General features: G+C 38.8%; 1 pseudogene; it reads right to left on the bottom strand.

Annotated features, from left to right (window-relative positions):
- Positions 1-2,392: 2,392 nt before the first annotated feature.
- The window catches only part of LOC148021784 (uncharacterized), a 44,450-nt pseudogene continuing 22,576 nt past the window's right edge, over positions 2,393-24,266 (bottom strand).

Here is a 24,266-nt window from a genome sequence, read left to right as displayed (position 1 = left end):
TGGATAAGATACTCTCTAATGGTTGTGTTTCTCAGAGGTTTCTCTTTTACTTCTAGAATCTTATCAGACTGGAGTTCAAGGGCTCCTTGACTAATTTTTACAATTTGCTAGTCATTAAGAATATGATCTTGATTGGCCACATAAACTTTCAGAAGACTAACGTGAAATACATTATGGACTTTCACATGATCAGGAAGTTGTAGTTTGTAGGCATTAGCTCCTAGGATTTTTAGAACCTTGTATGGTCCACAATATCTTGGACTCAATTTTTTGAACTTTCCCAATGACAGAGAACTCTTCTTTGGGAGTACACGGATGAAAACCATGTATCCCTCTTGGAAGATACGCTCTTGTCGTCCTAGATAAGCATAAGCTTTTTGGCAGTCTTTAGCAGCTTGGAAATCTTGTCTGATAGTTTTGACCTGATCATCCATGTCTTTTAGTATTTTCTCAGAAGCCTCAACCTTTAGGGTTGGATCAAAGAAATTAAGTGGCGTCAAACAATCTTGCCCGTACAATGCTTGAAATGGAGTCATTTGAATACTCCGGTGATATAACACATTGCAAGAAAATTCTACTAAGGGAAAATACTGTATCCACCTTGTTGGTTCTCTGGAACAATAAGCTCTTAGTATATCCACTCTGTTTGACCACCAGTTTGGGGATGGTAAGCTATGCTAAAGCGAAGTTGGGTTCCAATTGCTTCCAATAGCCTTCTCCAAAAATGTAATGTAAACAGAGAGTCGTGATCACTAACGATCCGTTTAGGAAATCCATGAAACCTAAAGATTTCTTTCACAAAGAGTCATGTAATATCTAAAGCTTTGTAGTTTGTCTTGGCTGGGAAAGAATGAGCGACCTTAGTTAGCATATCCACAATCACCATGATTAAATTATACCCTCCTTGAACAGAATGTAAGCCAACTACAAAATCCATACTGATGAACTCCCATTTTATTTGTGGAATGTCCAGTGGTGGTGGCTAGAGCTTACCTGGCATTTAGACACGCTCAACTTTCACCCACTGGAAACTTAGGCATTCTCTAATATATTTGAGTACATCATGCTTCACTCCAGTAAGTTACTCATGAATATATGTGTGCATCACGTGGATTCAAAATAATGTAATTTTAAAATACCATTTTTATACATTTTTTACACACAGAAGGGTGTAATATAAAGGAGTTATTTATAGATTGAATAGAAAAGGGTTATGCTTTATTCATTAAAAATTCACAGATAAGGATATTTATAAATAGGCCTTGAACGCACGTGATGTAAAGGATATACATATAGTAACTTCCCTGAGATGCTTCAGTCTTTCCCAATAGTACCTTTTCCCAACTGCATTAATAATTTTTGTATAGCTAGGGTGTCCTGAGAATGGGGAGTCATGGGATTCCCATAATATATTCTTTTTTAGCACTTGACTTGTCAGGAAACACGGATCTAGAGCTAGATAAGCTATGGTGGGATGCAAGTCATACACACGATATATTATCAAAATGAGAAATTGTAACTCAAATGAATTAGGTTCCAAGGTAGATTAGCTTAAACTCATAAAAATAATCTTGAGTGACTCAAATTGATTGTACTATCTATTGAAATTAGTGTCAAGTACATGCCTTTATAGCTTTTTGAATAGTACCACTGTACCTCACTGTGCATTTGGGATTTTGGACATCTCTTCCTAGAGCTTCTAGAGCATACATCTTTGTCATATCTCTCATACAAAGCCACTTATGGGCAAGCATCATTTGCTATTCTCAACAACCCCCTCAAATGATTAGTTCCTACCCTTACTGGCTTTTGCTCCCCCTGCATGTAAACATGGACCAGGAGACTAGCTCTTTGGTAGCCTAGTGAAACTTTACATCTTGGTAGGGTTTGTTACATCCACTATGGGAAGAAAATCCACTAAGGGAATACGAGATTCACTATGGGAATATTCTTTGTTGTCAGTAGCGGAGATTATTTATTTATTGATTTTTAACCTTCTTCATGCTTTTATGATTGCTTTGACTTAACAAGCCCTCTTTTGACATACATGACATAGATTTTGGGATACATGATTTGTTTGGCTTGGGCTCATGGCTCATCATTACATTGGTATTGATTGTTTTCAGCATGATGCATACAACTCGTTTCAAATCCGAGAAGGTCTTACAAAGAGTATACTCGAGCAGTGTCTAATCCCTTTTTACAAGTACTTTGACAAATATTTGAGAAAGGCACACCATGCTAGTGTCTAAAGACACTTGATGGAAAAATGATTAATTACTTGGATGTCAAGAATGAAGCTTAAAACTTTGCAATGTGAACGAAATTTACAGCTTCAAGTTTGGTGTGAATGGACTGGTTTGAACGTCCTTTAAGGGCTAGGGCTTTAACCTTAGGGCTTTAACTTTAGTATTACTGGGAAGGAGAGTGTCGAGAGACAATTGATGCTAGCTTCTAAACTGAAATTTTCATCATCATCATCATCATTATATTCTGCCCTCATGATCAGCCATGCACTTGAGTTTGAGCAGCTCACACTCTAAGTGCCCGTTTTGGGCACAAATGGAGTTACCATTGACGTTGTTGCCACAAGTGAGCTACACAAGTCATGGATGACCAAGATCCACCCCTTGCACTCCTTCCTCTCCCGCTTTCTCTCCTTGCTTCCAATCACCGGTGGAGCCCATCCATTGCCACTGATACCATCTAGCTGACCGGATCTTGAGCGGAAGCTCCTGTCCCTTGTGAACTTGTAGGTGAAGACCGGTTGCCTGATGTTGCCCTGAATCTACATGATCTACGGGCTCTGCTCTTGCTCTCCATTGAACTCAAAGATGTACCTCAAATCCAACTCAATCTTGAAGCTAAGATGTAGCTCTGCCGATGCAGCTGCTACCACAGGATCTTGATCCGCATTCACCTTCTTGCCGATGGACACCCAACCATGGTGGAGCTGCATGGACTGGAAATCCCCCAATTGCATTTGACAGGGACCGAGAATCTCCTAGTACCTTAGTAGAGCAGGCCTCGCAATAGGAGCCCTAGCGGCTAGTGTAGATAGCCACATGTAACGAAGGAGGAGAGGAGAAGCAAGACGAGCTAGCTGTGAGAAGGCCCTTGATGGTGGACTCATCCAAGTAGAAGGAGGCAGCGACATGGTGCAGGTCTAGGTCTGAGGATCTTGTGTACAGGGGCATGGGTGTGGTTTGAAGTTGAGAGAAGACCTTCTTGCCAAGGTTATTGTGGAGAAAATTCAGAGGAACATACTAGCTGATAAGCCAAGGGTTACCAAGTTTCTAGTCTCATTCCACTGAGAATGGATATGGTAGAGGGTCTTAAGGTGGGTTCAACTCCTACTATCCATTTACACTAGAGTACACCTCACTAGTGACTCTAGAACTAGCTGGCCATGGCTCTGATACCATGTCAGGAAACACGGATCTAGAGCTAGATCAACTATGGTGGATACAAGTCACACACATGATACATTATGAGAATGACGAATTGTAACTCAAATGAATTAGGCTCCAAGATAGATAAACTTGGACCCATAAACACAACCTTGAGTGATTCAAATTGATTGTACTATCTATTGAAATGAGTGTCAAGTGCATTCCTTTATAGCTTTTTGAATAGTACCATTGTATCTCATTGTGCATACGGGATTTTGGACATCTCTTCCTAGAGCTTCTAGAGCATACATCTTCGTCATATCTCTCATACAAAGTCACTTATGGGCAAGCATCATTTGCTATTCTCAACATGACTAAGGGAATGCAAAGCCTTGTTCTGAAATAGAAAAGTCCATCATTCACATTGGAATTTTGATATTTTACTCTGAGCTTAGGATTATGTCCTTAACTAGGATTTCTCTAAGCATTAGCTAATACTTAGGATCCTTATCTGCCCCGTCTTTGGCTAGCTCAATGACTAGATTGCTAGACATCGATTTGTAGGTAAAGTATCTCCTTTAGATGGCTCTTCCATGATAAGTGCATTCAGAAAAGCTTTACCACTTAACGCATCAACAATCACATTCTCTTTCCTCGGTCTGAACTTGATTTCAAAATCCAATTCTTGCAAGACTTCAATCCAGCGATGCTACCTCATGTTGAGGTCTGGTTGAGTAAAGATCCATTTGAGAATTTTGTGGTCAGTGAATCAAAGTAAACTTGCTTCCAAGTAGAAAGTGTCGCCATAATTTGAGAGCATAGATCATAGCTAATAGTTTGAGATCATGGGTGGTGTAATTTCTCTCGTGGATTTTCAGTTTCCTTGAGGAATAGGGTATTAGATGACCTTGCTTCTCCTGAATTTTAGTCAAACTAGCGATAGCTATATTGCCTTAGGTTATTGTAAGTTTCATGAATTATTTTAGCACTTAAGCTTTTCATCTTCATTTTTACATTAACATATCTTACTTGTTTTGCAAAATAATGATGGGCCAAAGAGCACGATATTTTTACAAAATCTAGCCGCTGTTATCTTTTATTTTTACTATCCATATGCTACGATTTTTACAAGGGATATTTACAAATGGCATATGTTTACAAGTAGAGATACATTAGCATCGATAGGATAGGTTGGATGCTATGTACAATTTCCAAAATAGGATATCATTATATCTTTCTTTTTTAAGGATGAATATCAGTTACATTCATGTAGAAGAAAATAGGCACATTGCTATCTATCACTACAGCAAAAACGAGGCATAGACGCGCATGTTAGACGTGCAAAGTCAGGCGCGTCTATCATTGCGTCTATATGTGCGTTGTCGTCGCGTTAAGGGTTGAAGGTCTACCACCGGGGCTTTAGTGCAGAAGAGGAGTTTAGGATTCAAGGTTCAGGAAGCGGAAGTAGATTGGGGTTTGATAAGATCCGGGATTTAGAAATGATTTAGGTACGGAAGAAGAGTTCAAGCTTTTTCACTATGTACTTAGCATACATGAACGGAAGAAATAAGTCTATCTTAATTACATCAAATGCCTCTGGATACATACATCATATCATAAAGGATATTTAGGATATTTTCAGATTCTCAATTCAATTATGAATATCAAATGCAAGATCTAATGGCATTTATTTCAAGTACATAGATGGATTTCAACCCTTTGGAACAAGTATTTTGTTGATAGATTCAAATGCATTCAAGATTTGGGCCAAAGATACATGAAATGAATTGAGGAAGCATAATTTTAGCTTCAGCCGTGTTTTAAAATAGAAAATTTCAGCCCAGCTCAAAATGAGTGCATAAACTCAAGAAGAAGCACTTCCAATCATTAATGATCAAAGTCCTGATGAAAAGAGGACATTTCCTTCCATTACAACCACATAAATCTCATGTTTGCTCATAAAAATGGACCATAACAGTGGGCTGCCCTATTTATGACTGGTTATTTCAGCCCATAACAGCCCATATACCTTCAAAATCCTCACCCTTTGCTTGCCCCAAAGTCACTCAAGTACTTGGGTACAAGTCGGCTTCATTGGACCAAGAATAAGGTAGTCAAAATGAGAGAAGTCGTGCATAAGAGCAGGCTAAATACTTTTCTCTCAGATTTCCCTCTTTTATAGATTTTTTCAGCATGCATTTTCGTCAGACCAAATGGGCAGAGAAGTGGAGCTCTCACCATGTTTACATCTTCAGTATTTGGGCCTGTTGATCTTCAGTTTGCATGCTCCAAATCATGCACCATAGCTCCATCTCTCTCCAGTTTGCTTTAGACTGTGTAGCCCGCATTTTGCACCAAAAAACACGGGCTTCTCCCTGCTCAGCCCCTGGTCACTTTTTGACCTATCCAAGTCACTTGCTGGTTACTTAAGTCTATTACTTCAAGTCCCATGTGGACCTAGTGGACTTTTGGCAATTTTTGGCATTTTTCTTGGGTTCTGACCATATTTTTGCACCTCAATCAATGTGATTTATCCTGCAGACTATTAATTACTTCCAGTTGACCAAGTTATAGGCTCCCATAGACTTGTTTTTCATAAATATACATGGTATAACTAAAAATTATATGCTAAATACAAAAGAACTTGTGTAACTAAGTTGGTTATTGGATAACAATGTCTGAATTTTGTATGCAAATTCCTCATATAACTTCCAGTGAAGCTCTTCTGTGTTCATAAGAATCCCATGATTTATAGTATGAATAGTAAACTCTTTGACATTCACCCCCTCCTAACCTGCACATCCTCCAGCATGTGCCATTTGATAAGATTACAGGTCAAGGAGGGTCTTCTTCTTCATCTTCATTCTCTAAGTCTTTCTCTTCCTGCATGTCTTCAAGTAGAGGGCTCATATCTAAGTCATCAAGTTCATAAGTTGAAGATTCTCTTCGTTTGAAGAGTTTGATTCGTTTCCCAGCTATTGGAATCTTAATCATGGTCCCATTCATTTCAGCCAAAGAGTAAGTAGCATTATTATGTACTACTTTTACAACATATGGCCCAAACCATTGCTTGGCTAACTTCCTATGAGCACTATATTGATTATCTAGGCTGCTATCATAGGCAAGAACCCAATCATTCTCTTGAATAGCTCTTGGACGGAGTTGGTGATGCTTGTCAAATCTCTTCTTATTCTTTAATCTTGCTATTTTTAGCCTTTCAATGGCTATTTTGACATCTTCTAGCCTTCTTTCAAGTTGCCTTATGCGTAAAGACAGCAATTCTTCTCTATTCATGCCTTCATCCCAAGGCAAGATACTCCATGTGACAATGGATTCCTCAATAGGCATAACAGGTGGTTGTCCATATATAAGTTCAGCTGGCATATATCCTGTCACTGCAGTATGGGTAGTTCTATCAGCCCATAATGCGAATGGTAGCATTTTAGGCCATTCCCTCAACTTTCCTTTGCATGATTTTGCTAAAGCTTTAAGAATTGGTTGATGATCTCTTTCACTCTTACCATTGCCTTCAGGGTTGTAGGCTGAAGTAAGAGATAGCTTAATTCCCAATTGAGCAAAGAAATGGCGAGCCTCATCGGCATCCAATTCCTCTCTATCAGCAGTTAATTTAGCTACACATCTATACCTGCAAAATACTTCTTCAAGTAAAAATCTACAAACAACATGGGTGGACTTTGTTGTCAAGGCCTTTTCTTCCACTTGATTTGTGAGATCTTCTCTAGCAAGTACTAGATATCTCGTGTTCCAAATTCCTGTAGGCATGGTTACTAAATCAATAACCCATCTATAGTGAATGGATAAAGGATAGGTAGGCTGAAGCCCATCTCTATGCTTTACCATAGAATACATTTGACAAACATGACAAGATTCAACAAAATGCTCAATATCTTTATACATGTTTTGCCACCAAAATTTCTCTTTTATTTTGGCAAAAGTGCCCCATATGCCTCTATGACCAGCCAATAAGCTTTCATGGAATTCTTGCATGACCTGTCTTTGTGTCTTTTTATCTCCTAAGACACGAACAGGCGCCCTTCCTTTCTTTTTCGCATGCCTCCAAAGGTAACCATCTTTAAGAAAAAAACCATAAGCTTTTCTCTTAATTCTCTTGAACTCTTCATTAGTCCAATCTTCCTTCTTTGTCATAGTGCTAAAAAATTGGCCAATTTTTAGCCAATCATCTGCATAATATTCTTCTTTAAAGTGTGAACAAACTATAACAAAACATTGAATATGCTGTTTACTAACTGTCCATTGTCCTTCTTTGGTTGTTTCATCCTTCCTTGTAGATGTAACATTTGTTTTAGCAGCCGAACCTGTTGTACTTGCTGTAATTTTTATTGTACCTGCATTTTTGACTGCTGAATCAATATTAGATTTAGCTATACTTGCTGTTTTCAGATTTGTTCCTGCATTAACAGCATCATTTATAAACTCTAATTCTTCTTCATCCATTATTTCTTCTTTATCCATATATCTGGCACATGAAAGCATGTCAACAACTGGATTATCTCTACCTACAATATATTTCAAATCAGGATTTAAGGATTTAATATAGGCTATCTATCTTAGCATGGCTATGTCGGGAGTGGAATAGTTGGCGATCATGCCCAAGAGTGGAAGGAAATCTGTCTCAACTATAACACGTGCACCCATGAAGTACTCACTGTCACATTTTAATGCAGTTACTACTCCCCAAAGTTCTCTTTTAATTTGAGCATACCTTCTTTGTCGTTCATTAAGAACCTTTGCTCCAAAGCGGATTACATATCTGTTGCCTTCAAGGTCGTCTTGACGAACTGCCCATCCTATTCCAATAGGACTTGTGTCCACTGTGAGTATAATGGGTTGTCCATTAGAATAGTTAGCCTTCTTTAAAGTGGGGGATGAAATCGGCATTTTCTTGAGTTTCCGAATAGCCTAAGTGTGTTCTTTTTCCCATAGAAGCCTTTGGCCCTTTCTTAGAAGCTGATAAAGACTTTCAGCAACATGGGCAAAATGTGGTATCCAAATAAGGTAGAAGACACATGCACCAAGAAATCTTCTCACCTCTGAAACATTTGTACATTCTTCCTGCATTTTGCCGATAGCATCTATCTTGGATGGAGAAGGCTTTCAGCCATATGGACCACACATATGTCCGACCACAAGGACTTCTTCGACTCCAAAAACAGATTTAGCTCCTGAAAGAGTAAGATGGACTTCTTCTAATTTAGACAAGATTTGAGCACAATCATTAATATGATCAGAGACAAACTTTCGACATCCAAGTTCATTGAGTTCTTAATTTTTCTCATGAACTTCGCATCCTTTGATTGGAACATCATCAAGAAAAGGAAGAGTCAATTGAGGAATATAATCCCTCAATACTTTATGCATAGCATTGATCATGTGAGCTACTAAATTCGTAGCCCCTTGAGGTAGAGCACACATGCGGACTAGGCCAAGAGGTGTCTTCATTGTGGTAATGTCACGGCTTTCCAAAGCAAGCTAAAATTGATCGTAGCTTGAATATAACTCTCCCATGGAATAGATTGCCCTACCTGCAAAAGCTTCAGCAAACTCATCCACAATTGGTCCTGATCCAACATTATTGATAGTGACTTTATTGACAGGTTGTAAATCTTGAATGAATCATAAAGATCCATTCTTCTTAGGTACGGTAAACCATCGGTTGGAATATGGAGCTGAAGATGGCTCCAATATTCACATTTTTATCTTTTCATTTAAAAGTTCCAATAACTTAGGCAAATGAGCCCTTGGAACCGGAATTGGTTTAAGATTCCAAGGAACATGTGGGACCGTAAAAATTACCATTGGTGCCACAATGCTTGGATCCACATAGCCAATTTCATGTGGCTGAAATGAAAAGGCTTTACCATGGTTCTTTAACATCTGTATGAAGATTTGCTTTTCAGTCGGCGGGCAAGAGGAAAGAGTCTTCACCAATTTTCAGCTTTTGTAGACTTTTTGCTGTAAATTGGTGACCAATATCTTTAGGATCATTGAAGGCTTGGTTGTTTGGATACCCTTTCTACCAGTCCTTCGCTTTCAGGTGATGGAGGAGTAGCTACCGGCTTGACCTTCTTATCAACTGTTTTATACTTTGTTTCTACTCTTACTTCATCCTTGTTTGGCTATCCAAAAGCTTCATAATCTGGAAATTTGTGAATTATGTCATAAATATCCAATGTACATACTTGTATGGATTGATTTTCAGCTTGATTTTCAGCATGAACGACTGTATAAATTTAAGCCATTGTATCATTATAATTCAACCCATAAAATAGTCCTAAAATTTCTTCATCTTTACGTAAAATATCAATTTGCTTCAGCTCTTGCTCCATATGACTCAAATACTTTCTTTCAGCCCTGTTCATGGTTGAAAACTGTTTATAACAGCCCACACCATTGGCTGAAAAAACCTGCAAATCAGCTTTTGGCCTTGCCTCCTTCATATGTGGAGGAAATTTTTTGTGACATGATGCACTGCCATAGCCTCCACTTATAGTAGCGCTACCCGAAAACCCTTAAATTCTCGGGTATTAGGAGGAACAGGATGATCTCTCAATCGATCCCTATTCCGGTGGTGATTAACACAAACAGTTAGGAATTGAACAACTTTATCATTATCCTTGCTTCTTATCCGAGCATATGATGAACCATCATCAAGAGCCTTTGTCTCTAAACGAGACTCGAAAATAAATAGTTGTCCAAGAATGATAGGATAACTGCAGGAATCTTGAACAAAGAAATGAAGTTCATCTTTTACATTACCAATAGTAACTTCTACATAAGGATATGCTGCATAAAGATCGCCAGAAGAGTTATTGGCTGCCTTCATGCACCATCTTGGGTCCACATCAATGGGCCATCCACCATTCTCATAGAGACTTCTTGACATAACATTAATTTTCGAACCATGGTCTATAAGGGCAATGCATGGAGTTTCTTTTTCACCGATTTTAACAACAGTTTCAATAGTCGCCCTTGCCCAATGGGTACGGGAATAGTGACTACTAGGAATAAAGTGAGCTTCACTTTCTTCTTGCATGTTGTGAAGAAAGTCTCTTTCTTACACATGGGCTGCACTTTAGATTGAGAAGTCCCCACCATCATGGCTTCTTCAGATTATGCTTCATAAATGTCTTCATCTTTGGCTTCTATGGCTGCAATCAATTCTTTGATTGCCTCCAATCGAATCCCTTGAGTTTTCAGCTTCTCTTCATCCTGCAAATACATATGAAGTACTTGCAAAAAAGCATGTACAGATTCTTCAGTTTCCTCACCAACATATTGTCTTTTTCGTTTAATTACATCAATTATTACATCATGAAATCCTCGTTTTGCCATACTGAGAATTTCATCTAATGTAAATTCAATTCTACTTCCAAGAATCCTTTCTTCTAGGATCCATTTAAGATCCGTTGCGGTCTCTATGTCAGATTGCAACTTGTAACTGGGATGTTTGCTTTTTCTTTTTCCTTCTGTCTTCTTTGCTTGAGGGGCATCTCCCATGTCAAATTCTGGTGGCGGTGGATTTTCAGCAGCCTTCTGTTGGTCTGGTTTACTTCTTGTTATGCGTTTAGTCTGTGCTGAAGAAGAAGGACCGGCAACATCTTCTTCTTTTCTTCTCTTTTCTTCTATCATGGCTTCTTGATTATTAATTTCAGCTAACCGAGCAAAAGCTGAAAATGAATCTATAGGCTCGGACCAACCTGTTCTCCCTCGAATACATTGACTGGCAGTGGTTAAATCATCTTTACTTTCCTCGCCTTGTTCCATGCGTTCCAAGGCCTGTGTCCACACTTTAGATTTTGCACTAGTTTTACATGCTTTAACAATTTCATTAGTTGGCTCAATTTGCAGCCCAAAAGTTACAACATCAACAGCTACATAGGCCGTTCTTGTTGCCAAAACCTCCAATCTTTTCTTCATGCCACTGTTGCCAAAATTTGGCTCAAGAGGAAGCCCGGTTTTGGTTGCATGAATTTTACCATCCTTCCAAAAGACTAATTTTTGTACTTCAGCTTCACGGAATGCACCGCACTCCCTCTTGTCATGCTGAAGGCTATCACACCAAATGCAGCGTCTTTTGAAGCCTTCTCGTGCAGGCCTTTGGGCAGCTGACCGACCCCTTTCTTCTACTTTTACATCAAGCCTTTCTACTTTAGACTTAATTTCCATTAAATTAAGATGGAGATCCTGCATGCTTTTAATTAGCTCGTCCATGACATCCTTCTTTGGAGAAGGAACAACATAATTTCTTGGTTGCTCGGCCATAGAGACAGGAGGTCGAGAAACTGGAACAGGCCCCTTCATAGATTCAGTTGTTGCAGGGGTTGATCCCCATCTTAGGCGCAATCGCTCTCTTCGAGTAATCATATTAACTGCTTCAGTGACATCACTCCAAGCAGTCTTCAATCCCGACTCAGAGTTAGGGTCTTCAAGTCGGTCAGTTAATTTCTCCTGAAGAGAAGAATCTGTAGCCTTTAAAAATAATTCAATCTTTTGACTTTCCATACCTTGTTGGTCATCAGGATCTAGTTGGGCAAATTTGCTTTCAAATTCTCGATGAAGAAGAGTAGCGGTTAGATCCTTATTGTGCCTTTTGGACCCATTCGATGAAGACTTTCTTTGTCATAAGGCCAGAATCTTCAAGGAAAAATTCTTCTCGAAGAGCCTTCTTGAACACAGTCCATCCTGCATCTTTTTGGAAAAGACCATGAATTCGGTCCTGGAGACCATGCACAGCCAGACGGGCAAAATAACGGCTCCAGGCATGTTGAGGAACTCCAAAGAAGACCATCTTGTCAGTATAAAGGCAGATAAAAGAGGATACATTTTGCCCATTAAATTGCTTGAGCTCTTGTCCAACTGCTTTTAAGGCTTTAATGGCAGTAGTATCAATCCGCTCTTCTTCTTGCCTCCGTTGTTGTTGCAATTGCAACTGCTACTGAAATTGCAATTGTTGTTGTTGGCTTTCTTGCATTAGACGAACCAACTGTTACAAGGCATCTCCTCCTGAACTTGATGATTCTCCCATTGGACTTCTTTTTCCATAGCAGACCTTCATGTTGGGTTCACCACTGTTGTCGCATTAAGGGTTGAAGGTCTACCACCGGGGGTTTAGTGCAGAAGAGGAGTTTAGGATTCAAGGTTCAAGAAGGGAAAGTAGAATGGGGTTTAATAAGATCCGGGATTTAGAAATGATTTAGGTATGGAAGAAGAGTTCAAGCTTTTTCACTATGTATTTAGCATACATGAACGTAAGAAATAAGTCTATCTTAATTACATCAAATATGCCTCTGGATACATACATCATATCATAAAGGATATTTAGGATATTTTCAAATTCTCAATTCAATTATGAATATCAAATGCAAGATCTAATGGCATTTATTTCAAGTACATAGATGGATTTCAACCCTTTGGAACAAGTATTTTGTTGATAGATTCAAATGCATTCAAGATTTGGGCCAAAGATACATGAAATGAATTGAGGAAGCATAATTTTAGCTTCAGCCGTGTTTTAAAATAGAAAATTTCAGCCCAGCTCAAAATGAGTGCATAAACTCAAGAAGAAGCACTTCCAATCATTAATGATCAAAGTCCTGATGAAAAGAGGACATTTCCTTCCATTACAACCACATAAATCCCATGTTTGCTCATAAAAATGGACCATAACAGTGGGCTGCCCTGTTTATGATTGGTTATTTCAGCCCATAACAGCCCATATACCTTCAAAATCCTCACCCTTTGCTTGCCCCAAAGTCATTCAAGTACTTGGGTACAAGTCGGCTTCATTGGACCAAGAATAAGGTAGACAAAATGAGAGAAGTCGTGCATAAGAGCAGACTGAATACTTTTCTCTCAGATTTCCCTCTTTTATAGACTGTTTCAGCATGCATTTTCGTCAGACCAAATGGGCAGAGAAGTGGAGCTCTCACTGTGTTTACATCTTCAATATTTGGGCCTGTTGATCTTCAATTTGCATGCTCCAAATCATGCACCATAGCTTCAGCTCTCTCCAGTTTGCTTCAGACTGTGCAGCCCGCATTTTGCGTCAAAAAATGCGGGCTGCTCCCTGCTCAACCCCTGGTCACTTTTTGACCTACCCAGGTCACTTGGTTGTCACGTAAGTCTATTACTTCAGGTCCCATGTGGACCTACTGGACTTTTGGCAATTTTTGGTTTTTTCCTTGGGTTTTGACCATATTTTTGCACCTGAATCAATGCGATTTATCCTACAGACTGTCAATTACTTCTAGTTGACCAAGTTGTAGGTTCCCATAGACTTATTTTTCATAAATATACATGGTATAATTGAAAATTATATGCTAAATACAAAAGAACTTGTGTAACTAAGTTGGTTATTGGATAACAATATCTGAATTTTGTATGCAAATTCCTCATATAACTTCCAGTGATGCTCTTCTGTATTCATAAGAATCCCATGATTTATAGTATGAACAGTAAACTCTTTGACAGCGTGTAAAAGAGCGTGTAAATAGATGCAAAATTTTCATCTATATATCCGCGTAAATAGATGCCAATATAGACGTGCCTCTAGACGCGCAATTATTTAACCACCTGAAATTGGACTTAATATAATAAAAAGACCAGAGTTAATAATTATTTAACCACCTGAAATTGATTCTTGAGTATGCACGTGTGAGCATGATAAAAACCATAGAATTAAGAATACACATTGAATCATTGAATAAAAAAACCAGAGTTAATAATTATTTTTGCATTGCTCTCTAATGAATGGCAGTTCCTCCAGTTGACAAGCCTGATATAAGTAATTAGCGACAAGCGACAGAAACCTTATTATACAATTAGTAGCAAGCATTGCAATATGTATCTCGTAATTTCTCTACTTGAAGATGATAAAAAATACTTCCTTTTTATTATGGAAAATTCAATTTAGCTTTAAACTTGACTATTGATTCTTGAGTATGCACGTGTGCACATGATAAAAACCATAGAATTAAGAATACACATTGAATCATTAAGCAAATTTAGTATATTACAGTGAATGATCCATCTCATCTTCAATGAGATCAGCCCTTGCTAAACTATCTACTTCTAGGTCTATGTTACCAAGAGGTAACGAAACAAATAAGTTTATCCCACTATCATATGTGTTGCTATATTGCTCAATAACTTCATCAATATCATCGACAATCACATTATTGTCTTCTTCTGCATTTCTTTGAACATCCTCGCTAGGTTCATCTTGCACTATATCACACATATCATCCATTATGGTGTCATCATGTACATCATCATTAATTGTTGGATTGTCATCTGCTATCTCCATATCGGTAATATTACCATATATTGGTTTTGAACGATTAGATATAGGGATGACATACCACCATCGGTTATTGTTTACCGTTGGATGATACACAACCTGTATTTGAAAAACAAAAGCAAGAAAATTAAACACTTATTATATTGTGTATATGTATCACATGTATATATATATAAAAATTAGCTTTTGCATATATACCTGCTCCCATTGTTGAGGTAGTACTAATGTGTCATTCTTGTTTTGGTGAAATTTTGTAGAGTCAATGATTACAAAACCACTTGGATGACGTCTGATTGTGCAATGCTTCCCATTTGTTACCACTTCTTTAAACCACTTCACATCCAATACATATATAAAAATTTGTCTGAAGTCAAGCTTCAGAATATCTTGGATCAAGCCATAATAACTTTCCATGGTACCATTGGCATCCTCGAAGTGAGCAAGGACACCACAATTTTGGGTATTTCTCTTTTCATCTATATGTTGAGTTTGAAGATATTTACCCTCACACCAAATAGCATTGAATAATGTGCACTAGTATTAAAAGATAAAAGATCAAACATGTCAATTATTTATATAAAATATAACTTATAGAAACAAATTAATTGATAGTATGTCTCACCTTTGATAAGCAACCTCGTGCGTATTCCCACTCTTCTTGAGATATATTAATTTCCTCCTCTTTTTCCATTCTCTCCATTTCCTCATGTAACCAATCTATATCAATATGATGTGGGAGCGCATTTATATGATCTGAAAATGAGACATTACGTCCATATCTGGTGCGAAATGCTTGTCTTTTGCTTTTTCTTCTTGCCCTTGCTTCATTATATAGTGTCACCCATTTGCTCATTACATCACTATTGACCACACAAAAACTATTTAACTTACGAAGTTCTTCTTTTGTTAGCACTTTACTCATTCCTTTTCCTTGAGGTATTATAGAGGTCATCCTCAAGTCTTCATCATCTTTCCATGGTCGTGGTTGAGAGGGGTCCACTTCAGCAAGATATTCAGAGATATAAACAAGGGATGATTGCACTAACCAACCCTCAGCCATGCTTCCCTCAGGCCATGCTTTTTGCCTCACAAAATCCTTCAAGGTTTTCATGAAGCACTCAAGAAAAAACATCCACCTTGCATGAACTGCCCCACAAAGTGCGATCTCATCAATAAAATGTACGAGTAAATGTAATTGAGTAGTCAAAATGGATCGAGAAAAAATTTCCTCCACTAAACAAACCACCTCAACAGATAATACTCGAGCATCTTGCAATGTGTTTGGATCAATTTCCTTCAAGCTCACGTATCTGTCAGGATGTATTTGAGAATTGTTTATTTTTGTGTAGAAATTCAAAGATATATAATGAAAAAATACAATGTATACACACCTCACAAGCTCTCCCATCTTGTAAATGATATCATGTACATCTTTGGATATACAATGGGATATGCTAGTAGGAAGTATGAACTGAATGTAAACAATATTCATAGATCAAACGATTAGTTGAGGAAAAAGTCATTATACCCCAAAGTTTACATATAGTTACTCCACTAATTACTATATTCATGGTTAGAGATACCCTTACTTGAATCATTTTGTGCCAATCGTGGGACTTCAAACCAGATAGTTGCTCCACACCTCTTTTCTTTTTCTTTATGAAGGCTCCCTTGAGACATCTCATACATCCTGTGGGTGTTCGAAAGCTACATATTTGTTCCTTCACTATTTTTTTCTCGTTCTTTGACAACATCCAAGGTGCATGGGGTAGCTCAATCTTTCCTTTGGTTCTAATGGGTAGCCAGGCTCGTCTCATGCGACCAATGTTACGTAAATCCTCCCTTACATTGACTGAATCACAAGCCCCTATCAAGTGATCCCATAATGTAGATACAACATTTTTGAATATGTGCATGGGGTTCAACATGTGATTGATCTTGAGTTCAGTCCAGTACGGAAGATGAAAAAATATAGAGAACCTAACAAACAAACAATATATTATGTAGACAATTCATCATGCTAAATACTTTAAAGTCAATCGAGAGAAATGCACTTCTTACCGACTCATGCCAAGTGGAGGGTGGCTGTCGGAATTAATCCATTTCTCCTTCCAATCTCAAATGGTTAGAGATTGTGGAGTCATTCCATTAGTAGGGAGAACATATTTGGGATGGTCAATAGGAAGAAATCGATGATGATTGTCGTAGATAACCTTCTTTAAACATGCCGGCCTAGAGGAAACTAGAGAGGGACCGCAAATAGGATATGCATGATATCCTGATGTGGTTAAACCTGAACAAACAAGTGAATTAATAAAATGAAATTGATTCAAGTCTTGAATTTCAAATATAGAGTTATATACATGTACCTGAACACTCTTCGTATCCTGGAAAGTCATGCATGGTCCATAACAACATGGCCTTCAATGTGAAATCTCTAGAGGATGCAGATGCACTTGTATCTTGCACCTCAATACCTTCCCATAACATTTCTAACTCTTCAATCAAAGGCTCTAAGTAAATGTCCATGTTTTTTACCTTGTGCTTTTCAGGAATCAGAAGGGACAACATTACATGTCTCTTTTTAATTGCCATGGATGGAGGAATATTATAGTTCACCAATACCATCGGCCATACACTGTATGATGTGCTTTTGATGCCAAATGGATTGATTCCATCCATACCTAAACCAAATCTCAAATTTCTTGGCTCTTCTTTGAAAACGAGCCAGAAATGATCTATATGTTGCCATGCCGGTGTGTCTGCAGGGATCCTCCATTTTCCATCGCTTGAACGATGACTAGCATGCCATGACATGAGCTTTCCAATAGACTTACACTTGAACATAAGTTTTATACGTGGAACAATCCGAAAATGTTGCAAAACCTTATGAGGCACATCCATTGACTTCATCTCCACTTCGTATCTTGATTCGCCACAAACAGGGCACTCTCGTGCGAACTCACGAATCCCACGAAATAAGACACAATCATTGACACATGCATGGATCTTGACATAATCGAGGCCTCCCAGAGATGCCAAGTAATGTCTTGCTTGCTCTCTCTTAGTTGGAAATTTGTTTCCTTTTGGAAGCATTTGTGATAATAACCTACATATATTTTTAAAAGTGAGTTAAAAAACCACCAACATATATTTCTATCTGATTTCAAAATAGAATAATTAATATTATGATTCATAAGCCAAACTAAATTGATACCTACTTCAATAACGCATCCAAACTGACATTACTCCATCCATAAATTGTTTGCAACTTAAGTATCTCGAGGGACGCACAAAGAACCGAGTACATACAACCTTCATACAACGGAGTAGATGACGCTATGTATAGTGGATCATCTGGCTTCGTAGAGTGACCTTCTCCCTGAACCGGTTGCGAAAATAGATGGTGTACCATGTTGTTCAAAATCTCATCCTCTACGACTTGACGGGGCATTTCATGAGGGCTACTATCATGGTCGTGAGTCTCCACTCTTCTTGAAGACTCTGCCTCCTCGTGTCGACGTTTTGCAGCCTCTCGACGCTCGCGAGGGAGCATCTGAAGATGTGGCACTGTATCCTGCTCGACCACAAAAGGGAGTTTCATGTACATTGATATATATTGAGTAACATAGACTAGCAATCTTAGTGTTAAAAAAAAACAATGAATACCAGTGATTTTTCTTGGTCCCATTCTCCATACAAACTGAGGTGTGATATTGCAACTCGATGTGCTCGAAAAATACACCCTCGACAATGATCACACATGCATTTAATTTTTCGTCGTAGCCATGCATCTCGATTATGAAGACGTAATGTTTCATTCTCACTCGAGGATGTGCTCGTTGACTCATTAGCATGCACTGCATTAGGTGATGATGATGACATGATTAAACCTAATTCATGACAACATCAAAATATTTGTCATTCATATGTTTACATTAAAACTTCAAGTTGGTGTATTAATTATTCTAAGATCTCAATTTTAAATACACAAAACTCATCATAAATACATTAAAACTTATGATAAGAATTCACTATCAAAACTTATCTTTAAAAAAAAAAATTATGATAAAACCTAAATGTGCATCTATATCTGCGTTTACGTACGCATCTAAATTAGCGTCTATTTGCACGTCTACATTCGCATCTATACGCACGTTTACATAAACTTAGACGTGCATATACACGCCAAAATAGACGCACACATATATACACGCCAAAATAGATGCACACATCAAAATTCAAAACATACTTAAATCATTTCTTTTCAAACTGCGCCTTTCCTTTCTTGCATTTTTTGTGGTTCTGAAGCTCGAGTTTAGTTGACATGTAGTCTCTTCATGCCTCACCTCCTCATGACTCACCTCTTCTTTCATTTCAAACAGACAAGAAGGGAAAAAGGAAAGAGAAGGAGAAAAAGAAAGAGAGAACAAGAGAGAGGATAACAAGAGGAAGAAGAAGCAAAGGGAAGAGACAACAAGCAGCAAGCAAGCATCAAGGGAGAGTAACTTACCAAGGAGAGGAAGAAGGAGAAGGAAGAAGCGCCACCACTCGCCACACCAAACACCCAAGGTGAGTCCTCTCTCTCTCTCTCTCTCTCTCTCTCTCTCTCTCTCTCTATCTGTGTATTAGGATTTCTGATTGCATTATGTATTGCATTTTGTAAATCATGAATGGTGGTCGTCGGACTGAAATTAGCCGACTGAGCGCGTCTGCCCAGCGCGTCTACATTTCAGTGCTGCAGATGCAGGGATAGACGCGAAGAAATGTTTTCTCTCATTGCGTCTAAGGCCGCATCTCAGAGCACGTGTATTCTATGTCAAAGACGCGAGAATACACGCGCTCTCCACAGAGGCTTTGACTGCAGAGTCGCATCTCTAGGCGCATATATTCTGCAGTCTACACGCGATGATACATGTGTGCACCAGAAGCATTGACCTAGAAATCGCGTTTGACAGCGCGTCTATATTGCATCTCAGATGCGGATATAGACGCGCTCTGGACAGAGGGTTGAATTTAGGGATGCATCTAAGAGCGCGTCTATCCTGCAATTTAGACACGGTTATACATGCACCAGTGCCATCTCTAATAAAAAACAATTTTCATTGCCTAAACAATATATTTTTGCAATGATGAATGTGACTAATCACATGTTTGTATTTATCAGTTTTCTTGTTTATGAGAAGCATTAGCACTTAAGTTTCATGCTCAATGTCTAAAGAAACCTAGATTATTAGCACTTTCAAGTGACATAAGCATCCATGTATTTTTTATATGGAATTTTCACACCTTTGTTTCACTTAAATGGACCTTAGTAAGTGCTTACAAAATACACTTGAAGAAAATGAAAATGTGTGAGCATCAAAAGCCTTCTCTTACATAATGATTCTAGGCTCATTGAATGATTTTTCATAATTAATGTTGGATTGGATCAAGGATTATGTCTCTTTGAAAATGTTTAGGTGTGGATGAAGGTAATATACAATTTTTTGTATGCAAACAAATTTATATTTTTCCTGTGTTTTTTTTGCAGATGTCGCATCCTGGTTCATCTAGCAATGACACAGATTTGGATCGTATGAATGATACATTGGCCTTGTTCAGCAGGGGGTCAATGCATTTTTTGGAGGTTTTCCTAGTAGGGAAGACTTCATGGGAGAGATGACCAGACACCTTGGCCGCTCTCCCACAGTAGACGAGGTGTTCAGCGTCATGTCTAGAACACCTCCGATGTCTTTGCCTGGCACTACTTCCCAAACTCCAATTGCAGGTACTCCACATGCAGCACCTGTACATGCATCGACTAAAGCACAAGCGTCAGCCGACGCACATGCATCTGCAGAAGCACGTGCATCCAGTGAGGCAGAGGGTAGTCGACAGAGAGGGTAGTCGACAGAGAGGGAGGAGGGAGAGTCGAGGGGGAGGACGAGGCTTGTGTGGGGGTTGCCTAGGAGGTGGCAAGCGATCACCCTCACCAGTAGATCACATAGAGGAGCCTGTACGCCAATATTATAGAGTTACAGATACTGGTGGCATCTTCCACGATGATGAAGGAAGGGATGTAATGGCATACATGAGGAGCGTCGTGCATGCGACGTATAAAGATTGTTTTGTCTACTTCAAAAATCAGAAAAGCGGCTTGTGGCAGGAGGTGTTGAGGGCAGACCATAGGAGGTAACCAAATCCTGAGGGTCAGCAATTCTCGGATGATTAGGGCTGCACAAAAGTGAGGGATTTGCTTCACAACAAAAGATCCCACCTCATGACACGCGCCAGGGACTCACTGTGGAGGCAGGAGGAGGGGCGTGGAGCCTATAGCCAACTATCTATGAGACACCACATAGAGTTGAAGAAAGCCAAGAAGAAAGCAGCAGAGAAAGTGAAGAGTCGCCAGCACGCAGAGGCGCGACGCATCCAAATGGAAACCATGGGATCGTCGCATTATGGATCGGGTGGCAGAGAGTCGTGGAAGGCAGAGTTTGTAAGTATATTTTGATTTTGATTTTTTTAAAATTTACATTTCTTTCAGTTCTTTATATAATTTGTTCTAATACATTGTGTCTCATAATTGTTTGTATATATCATGATTGTTTTGCAGACTACTATCGTTGGTAGGATACCTACTCCTAGAGAGGTAGGTTACCATCGAGGCCATAACTGCATAGCCACATGGCTTCACTTCTATGAGGAGGGTCTCATCACTGAGGACCAATACAACCGGGCTATGAGGATTCGACAACCAGAGGAGGTATATTTTTCTTACTTTCCTATTTAAAGTATAGCTAATTATAACTTTTTCTCCATCATGTTTACATAAGCAACCTTGATCTTTTGTGTCTGTAGGCGAACTCGGATGTGGAGCATAGTGAGGAGGGGGATAGCAACGCTAGTAGCCGTGGTGGTGCTAGCAAAGATGTTTCTTCTTCAGATTCGTAGAGGAGCACCATACCTCCTCTATGGCCTTGTTTTCTTGTATATGTATTATCCATCTTTGAGCCTACTACTTGCAACCACGCTTTAGGTTGCAAGCACTTAAACTCCCCATGTAAATGCTTTTGATCTATAATGAATACATAGACTTTTATTTTCAATTCTCATGCTTTTAGATCCATTGTCTTTTTCCCAAATGCACAATCTGATGTATGGGAGAGAGAAAAAAAAAACCAAAGATGCTCTCTGTTTTTTTTTGTCCAGTTCTGTTTTGCGCATCTATCCGCACGTCTAAATTGCAGAAAACACTCGTTTATAAGCGCGTCTAAAATGCAGAGTACACACGCTAGATAATTCAAATTTAAAAAAGAAATTAAATATCTTTTTTTAAAAAATAATATTTTTTATTTTCCGTTCGTGTCTATGGGTGCTTGTAAAAGTGCGTCTACGGGCGTGTCTATATGCCTGTCTAATTTGCCAGATAGACGCGCTGGTAGACGCACATAATAAATTAAATAAATAACAATTTTGGTTTTTTTATGCGCTTGTATTCACACATATATATGTGCGTCTGTTGCACGTCTATTTTTGCGTGTAAATTCCTTTATAAATGCGATTATAGATGTGAATCTGCAGACGTGCAAATAGATGGGTGGATAGATGCGCCTGTAAGATTTTCTCTATATTCAAAAATCGCGTCTAAAAGTGCGTCTAAGAGACCTTTTTGTTGTAGTGTATGTCTAGAAACCTATACTGTGGAAATGGCAGATCTAGAAAACCATGGATATGGTAATCTCCATACTTGCGACGTCCTTGGATTATAATGTTGGGATTACCTTCAGTACCTTGTCATACACATAACGATCTAGATGTATCTGCCGACCACTGGTAATTATAAGTGGATTCCTTTTGGATGGATAAAAGATAAAGGCCTCAACTACTCTTAAAATTTTTCATCATTCAAGGTGTTTTAGATTAGTCTGCATGTTGAAGAATTGATCCACCTTGATGTAACAATAACGCTCATCCAAGAACCATCATCTTTCAAGATTCACAGGGGATGGATCATATAGGCGATCAAGTATCCTCATCATTTCTCTTCTCCAAAAGTCATCCATGGAGTTTGGCGTAGATGTGTACATTGCTCAAAAAACAAGGAATTGGTTCTATGCCTCATTATTCTGCCAAATTTTATCCCTTAACAATTAGCAGACTGAATATTACTTAGAACAGTTGGTCTTAAAAACCATAGATTTTTGTAATTTCAATTATGCTCTAATACCACGTGTCACATGTTTACCGAACAATTCCCTCGCATCATGTTTTTGTGGTCCATTAGGGAACTATCCTAGACGACTTCACCCGGCACTCACAAGAATGCATGGGGTCTATCGTCTAGGTTTCCTAAAGTCCACCCCATAACGGAAGGTACACGCGATCCCCATGAGGATCAACCTACAAGCTCCGGGTCCTAAATTGACAACTAAGGTATCCATGTATCAACTAGTTCCATCAAAGGTGTCCCACAAGGGCTTCTCGTCCGACTGGAGCGATTGTGGTTACCCTTAGCTCATGGAGTGTAACACTTTTTTCCAGTAATTGGTTAGGATTCAGAGAACCTTAACGGAGTTCTAGGACAGTCGCCGCACCTTTCCCTTAAGATAATTACTGATCAAGGTTTTAAGACCTGACCCTGGGTAAGTCAATGCTCTACTCTACCTAATTTTTCCTAATTCATGTTTCCTTCAATCTCTTTAGAGAAGCTCCCAGCATACCGGGACAACCCATCTATAAGACGGATCCGTCAGGGATCTCGCCCACCCGCTTCCCACAAATGGTTTTCTTTAGTTTTCTAATTGCATATCACATTGAGTCATGACATATGAAAGCAAATTTCTTAATTAACCTACTATCACAGGTTCCTTTAGGTAATTTTACGGCACAACACAAAGAGAGAAAAAACAATCTTTTGGCAAAATATATTTATTTATTATTTCGCAAAGTTATTTAGAATGATTTTCCTCTTCTTCCTATGCAAAAGATAAACCTCCGTTCACCAGAAAAATTCCTTCTGTTTATGTAGAAGAAAACAAACCCTCCAAGATTTCTATCCCTTCATTAGTCCTGGGGACTCCATGATTTTATCATGATTCGCGTCAGGGTTAGGTAGTCTCTAGGAGCGATCGAGAGATGTATGACCAGAGCTCCCCTGGCACTCGTGCCTCCTCTTGACTAACTTATTCCTCATAGAGAAATCTCTCATCGTTGGGGCCGGTCCAAAGCTCCTTGCGGTGGTATAAAACAATCTCCCTTGGACCAGAGTTCTGCGTCTTAATCGTGGGGGAGGCATGGCATGATCTTTCCTTTTATTATCCTATTATATATATTTACAATCATATTTAACTGCTGGAAGCACAATAAATATTTATTGTGTAACCATCAATGTATGCACAAACCAAAAGAAATAGTGACAAGTATTTTTAGCTTAGGAAGTAGCCCCACCCAAATCTAGGGTTTCTCTTTGAAGGTCCCACCGTATTCTTAGGGTTTCACTTCCTAATTGCAAATCTTTTTCAAGATCCACAAGTTATTTTCTGAATCTG

Source organism: Lygodium microphyllum, chromosome 17, assembly GCF_053477565.2.
Source record: "Lygodium microphyllum isolate KBCC chromosome 17, Lygodium_microphyllum_v1.1.10, whole genome shotgun sequence".
Classification (NCBI taxonomy): Eukaryota; Viridiplantae; Streptophyta; class Polypodiopsida; order Schizaeales; family Lygodiaceae; genus Lygodium; species Lygodium microphyllum.
The sequence above is the reverse complement of the archived record's forward strand: the minus strand, read 5'-3'. Positions and strand labels throughout refer to the sequence as shown.